Source organism: Vipera ursinii (genome assembly GCF_947247035.1).
Source record: "Vipera ursinii genome assembly, chromosome: 3".
NCBI lineage: Eukaryota > Metazoa > Chordata > Lepidosauria > Squamata > Viperidae > Vipera > Vipera ursinii.
In genome coordinates this window covers 50379044-50385234 of record NC_139516.1, presented here as the reverse complement: position 1 = coordinate 50385234, position 6191 = coordinate 50379044, and positions in this window count along the sequence as shown.

The window sequence follows — 6191 nt, the reverse complement described above, 5'->3', positions numbered from 1 at the left end:
CAAAGCTGTCTTCTTCTTCCTGTATTATCAAGAACTGTGAGGTCAGCAAATGCCCTGCAAATACACAAATATGAAATCATGCCCCATATTCATGGTGCTACTATATGAAAACTCCTTAGTGCAGTGTTTCTCAGCCTTAGCAAGGTTGAGATATGTGGACTTCAACTCCTTCATCTCCATCCCCTCTAAGGCGACCTAAAGGTAAAGGTAAAGGTTCCCCCGCACGTGCGTGCTAGTCGTTTCCGACTCTAGGGGCCGGTGCTCATCTCCGTTTCAAAGCCGAAGAGCCAGCGCTTGTCCGAGGACGTCTCCGTGGTCATGTGGCCAGCATGACTAGACGCCAAAAGCGCACAGAGCGCTGTTACCTTCCCACCAGAGTGGTCCCTATTTTTCTACTTGCATTTTTACGTGGTTTCGAACTGCTAGGTTGGCAGAAGCTGGGACGAGTAACAGGCGCTCACTCTGCTACCCGGCACTCGGGATTCGACCCGCCAAACTGCCGACCTTCTGATCGGCAAGATAAAATGAAAGAAAAATGGGCAGGTGCCACAAAAGAACTGACTTTTGAATTTTTATCAAGGTTTGCTCATTCACTATTGAACTCTGGCACCTTAGTCACACCAAAACAGAGTAACTAAAAGCTTCACTTTACCCACATATCAGATTGTGGAATATAAAACTTCTGTGCTTTCATCAATCCCAGTTCTTTTCCATGACTTTAGAGTTAAATAACTCTTCTTCTGAGATAGAATATTGTTGTGGGTTTTCACTGGGGCTTCTTCTTGTTCCCAGGGACTAAGTCTAAATGTTCTGCCATTCCCAGATATTCTCTACTTGTACATGATTGACAGCTTCATTGGGTAGGGAGGGTATTTATCCCTAACGTTTACATCCTCAGTAGACTTATTATTTTGACATATGAGACAGACATGGCACAGTATTAATATTTAACTGCATTAACATTTCACTCACAAACTTTTGCACAACTAAACCTTAGTTAGTTGAATCATAGTTTATCTAACACATTGAACCGCAAATTAATTTTATCAGCTGGCTGAATTCAGATAATTCAGAACTTCAGTCTGAAGGATACCAGGGTAATTTAGGTTAGGGCAGCATTTCTCAACCCCAGCAATGTCAAGAAGTGTGCACTTCAGATTCCAAAATTTACCAGCTAGCATGCTGGCTATGGAATTCTGGGAGTTGAAATCCACATAACTTGAAGTTGCTGAGTCATAAAAATACTGCTCTAGGGCAGGGCTTTTCAACCGGTGGTATGCGTACCACTGGTGGTACGTGAGCACCTTGCTGGTGATACGCGACGTCGCCTTCCTCCTCCCCGCCTCCCCCGCCTCCTCCCCCCCTGCGCTGCGCTCCTTCCCAGCTCACTTGCTTGCAGAAAACATGCTGCTTGGCAACGGCCTGCAGGAAGCCTACCAAGGGCAAGTGAAGAGCACAGGCACAGAGCGAGGCCCTGCCCTACCCAGGGACCCGTGCAGCAACCGGATTGACTTCTGATCAGTGCTTCTTCAGGGCACACATGGCCGGGAAGGCACATCAGAGTCCCAGGTACCAGTAAGGTGATTGGCCTGCTCCTCCACCATTGCCCGCTAGCCCCAGGACAGCCCTGCGTGAGCACCTCGCCAGCCACCAAAACCTCACTTTTGAGCAGGAGCGGCCTTGCCCTGCTTGCCCTTGGCCACCTCCATGGGTGCCGCTTTAGTGCAGAGAGAGGGAGGCCGGTCCCCGTTCGGCTCGCCAGCCCCGGGAGAGCCCACGCAACTGCCTCACCAGCCGCCAAACTCTGGCTTTAGAGCAGGAGCGGCTGTCAAGCCCCTGGCTCAACAATCAACGGGGGGGGGGGGGGGGAATCCATGCAGCAACCCGGCTACCTGGCTTGCCAGCTGCTCTTTGCTCCACTGATCAGCTGGAAGGCTGGGGTTCTGGATCTGACTCCGCCGGCCAGCTGGAAATCCCGGCGGGTGGCTCCAATGCCGCTGAACAGCCAGAGCGTCAGCAACCTTCTCTTGGGGCCGCCAGTCAGCTGAGAGCGGGTGCTTTCGAGCAGGAGTGACTGTCAAGGCCCGGGCTCGACAATCAACCGGGGGTGGTAGAATCCGCACAGCAACCTGGCTACCTCTCTCCCCCAGTCTTTAAAAATGTTTAAAATAAAATACAGGATGTGTTGTTTCAGATGTGAGCTTCTCAAAATCTCTTGCATCTTGCCAAAAGCATGCATAGCCCTCCATTCAGCTATTCTCGATCACGTTTGGGCCCCTAACCTCATAAAAGCTTTTAATGGTTTCACAGATCGGAGTGGCTGCAGGCCAGGTAGCCAGGTTGCTGCGCGGATTCTGCCCCCCACCGGTTGATTGTCAACCCCGGGGCTTGACAGTGCTCAAAAGCACTCCCAGCTGACTGGTGGCCCCAAGAGAAGGTTGCCGATGCTCCCAGCTGTTCAGCAGCATCAGGGCCGCCCGCCGGGACTTCCAGCTGGCCGACAGCATCAGATCTGGAGTCCCAGCCTCCCAGCTGATTGGCGGAGCAAAGACTGGCTGGCAGGCCAGGTAGCTGGGTTGCTGCACGGATTTCCTCCCTCCCATCCTGTTGATTGTCGAGTTGGGACTTGACAGTGTCCTTGCCCTGCTTGCCCGGCACCAGGAGAAGGAAGGAAGGAAGGAAGGAAGGAAGGAAGGAAGGAAGGAAGGAAGGAAGGAAGGAAGGAAGGAAGGAAGGGAGGGAGGGAGGGAGGGAGGGAGGGAGGGAGGGACAATGGGAGGGAGGGAGGGAAAGAGGAAAGGACAAAGAGGGAGGGAAGGAAGAAAGGAAGGAAAGAAGGAAGAGACAATGGGAGAGAGGGAGGGAGGGAGAGAGGGAGAGAAAGAGAGAGAGAGAAAGAGAGGGAGAGAGAGAAATAGAGAGAGGGACAGAGAGAAAGAGAGAGGGAGAAAGAAAGAGGGAGAGAGAGAAGGAGAGAGAAAGAAAAGGGAGGGAGAGAGAAAAAGAAATAGAGATGGAGAGAAAGAGAGAAATAGAGAGAAGGAGAGAAAGGGAGAGAGGGAGGGAGAGAGAGAGAAGGAGAAAGAAAGGGAGGGAAATAGAGAGGGAGAGAGAGAAAGAGGGAGAAATAGAGGGAAAGAGAAAAATAGGGAGAGAAAGAGGGAGAGGGAGAGAAAGGGAGAGAGAGAGGGAGAGAGAGAGAGAAAGAAAGAGGGAGGGGGAGAGAGGGAGAGAGAGAAGGAGAGAGAGAAATTAAATTAGTAACATGATTGTTAAATGAATTTGGTTTCCCCACTAACTTTGCTTGTCAGAAGGTTGCAAAAGGCGATCACATGACCTTGGAACAATGTGACCATCATAAATATGAATCGGTTGCCACGCATCCGAATGTAAATCACATGACCCTGGGGATGCTGCAATGGTCATAAGTGTGAAAAATGGTCATAAGTCACTTTTTTCAGTGCCATCGTAACTTTGAACAGTCACTAAGCGAATTGTTGTAAGTCGAGGACTACCTGTACTTTATCATTTTTCCCCCTTTTTCTTTTGGTCAGGTTTTTGACACCTTCCTGGGTGACTGGTGGTACTCAGACATTGTCTTATCCTAAAAGTGGTACAACTTTTACAACGACACTGAAAAGACACCTGCCTGCCCACCTGGCAACGCTTTTCCTCCTGTCCGAGGTTTTCATTGTTGTGAGCATTTCTGTTGAGGATTGGCAGCGAGGGTGGGGTGGGGGGTGTTTGGTTTTTATTCCCATCTGCTGGGTGGTTGCAGCAGGTTTTGGTCACTTCACATGAGCCTGGGACATTGTGACCATCATAAATATGAATCAGTTGCCAAGCATCTGAGTGTAAATCACAAGGCCCTGGAGATGCTGCAACATTCCAGCTGATCGGTGCTTCTTCCGGGCTCAGACTGGAGCTGATCCTGGCGCTTCCGCTGAGCCCTGACAGCCCTGCAGCTCCAGCCGTCTCTTGCTCAGGCTTGTGCGGTGCTGCCACCGGTTCAGCTCATTCCCCTCCCCCGCTACCGCTTTTCTAGGATGGTCGTGTACCACCTGCCAGGTGCCAATGTACTACAGGTGGTACCCATACCGCTGGTTGAAAAGTCCTGACCTAGTAAGTATTCCTGGATTCTGAAGTGATTGGTTACCTAAAGCTGCCAGTAGATTTCCTGCACCTGGAAGGAAGAAAACATCTTTCATATGGGTGATCTAAGCAACTACTTTCATAATGTCTGATCTCTGATTTCTAACTTTCTGGTTTTAATTTGGCTGTTACTAAACTCCAAGCTCAGACAATAGATCAACAATATTTTATACCCTGTGGACATTATTTCCTACCTACGTATATTTTTGTGGCTTATGATAAAATATACAGTATTTAAAATGTCCAGCCACCAGGTGTGGAGGAGGCCATAACATATGTTTACTTTGCAGAAAGTTCTGTGTTGAGTACCCATCTTTTCTAGTTGAAGGATCAAGGAGAACTGCAAGAGGAAAAAATACTCTCTACCACTTTTAGGGGAAAATCATAAACACTGTAAACTATAAAACATAATTAACATAGCTTTTGAAAACAGAGAAATTCTCAAGAATCCATGTTTGGGCCCCAATCCATGCTACATACTGCCAGCTCTTTCAGTTTCTGTAGCCCACCGTCATCTCTCTCTCTCTGTCTCTCTCTCTCTCTCTCTCTCTGTCTCTCTCTCTCTCTCTCTCTCTCTCTCTCTCTCTCTCTCTCTCTCTCTCTCTCTCTCTCTCTCCTGCCCCATATAGAATCCACATTTCCAAATATGTTCTAGATGAGTTTATTAGATGCCCAAAGCAAATACACTTTTTCCTACATTGGCTGCTGAGGATTTTGGATTAACTGCCATCCAAAATCTTGTCCTGGTGCCTCTTTGGGAAAATCTTAGGAGCTACATAGGTTGTCTCTCATAGGCATTGTATACTTTTATCCATACTGATGAGATTCAGTATGTGAAAGGAGGTACAACAAGGAAAAGGCAGTGCAATCTGATATGCTGCACTTGGCTTGTTTTTGGAAGCAACTCACTTTCAGAGACTGGATTCACAGATGTTAAGCCATAGTTTAACTACAGGTTCTAAAATAAGTCAAGCACTTAGTTGGGTTTACTCATAGTACAGTCATAAACCAGGAATTCAAATATACTGTAACTGACTTTATGTCACATGCTAAACCAAAACCAGACAAAGCATATTATGGCTTAATGTTATGTATGAAATCAGACCCAGTTTCCACCATTAAAATGAAATCTAACTTCACATTTTTTTTAAAAAGCCTTCTTAGCCAAGTCAGAGATGAAGCATAACTTGAAGTTTAACCCTGGCTAAACTCTTAAGAAAACTTACCAGTCAATAAAAAGACAGAGCATTTAGGGTGCTCTACGGTGCAAGATTCATCTGCTTTAAAGAGATGGTTCCCTTATTTTATTTTTTTCAAGCGGAAGTTAGTGCAATTGCAGAGTGGTGGGGAGGTTTTATCTGCTGGTTCATTTCATCAGCTGCTCTGAACCATCAGTTTGTCATTTTCATTCTTGCTCAACCCACCTCTGGTTTAGTTAGAAAAGCACTGTCCCCTTTTTATTTTTTTTAGATATGGGCACCATTGGCTTTAAGGCAGTGTTTCTCATGCTGGGGAATTCTGGGAGTTGAAATCCACATCTTAAAGTTGTTAATGTTGAAAAACACAGCTTTAAGGGCATGCTGGAGACTACATTTCATAAAGCAGTGGGACTGAACCCAGGAGAACATCTAAAACTGATTTTAAATCTTTTGCATTTAATTCAGATTAAATAGCATTGGAATTCTCATTATTTTATGTATGTATGTAATCTTACATTAAATTTTGCATTTGATAACTTTTAGCATTCCCTGAGGACATTCCTAAGATTCTTAGGGACCATTCATACTACTGGCATATATTGTATTTCTCAACAGACCTTTTGGAGAATTGGGTTTGCTTCCCAATTTAATGCAAGATTAGAAATTTGTTATACAGTTAGAATTTGTTGTACTAAATGTAAGACAGAAGCTGAAAATGAAATTCCTTTCAACTCTACACAGGACATATTTCCGAGCAAATAAAGGATAGCAACAGCTTATCACAAATTCATGTCAGTCTTAGTTTATGTAACTGTGACGGAGGTAGAAATATATTAATAT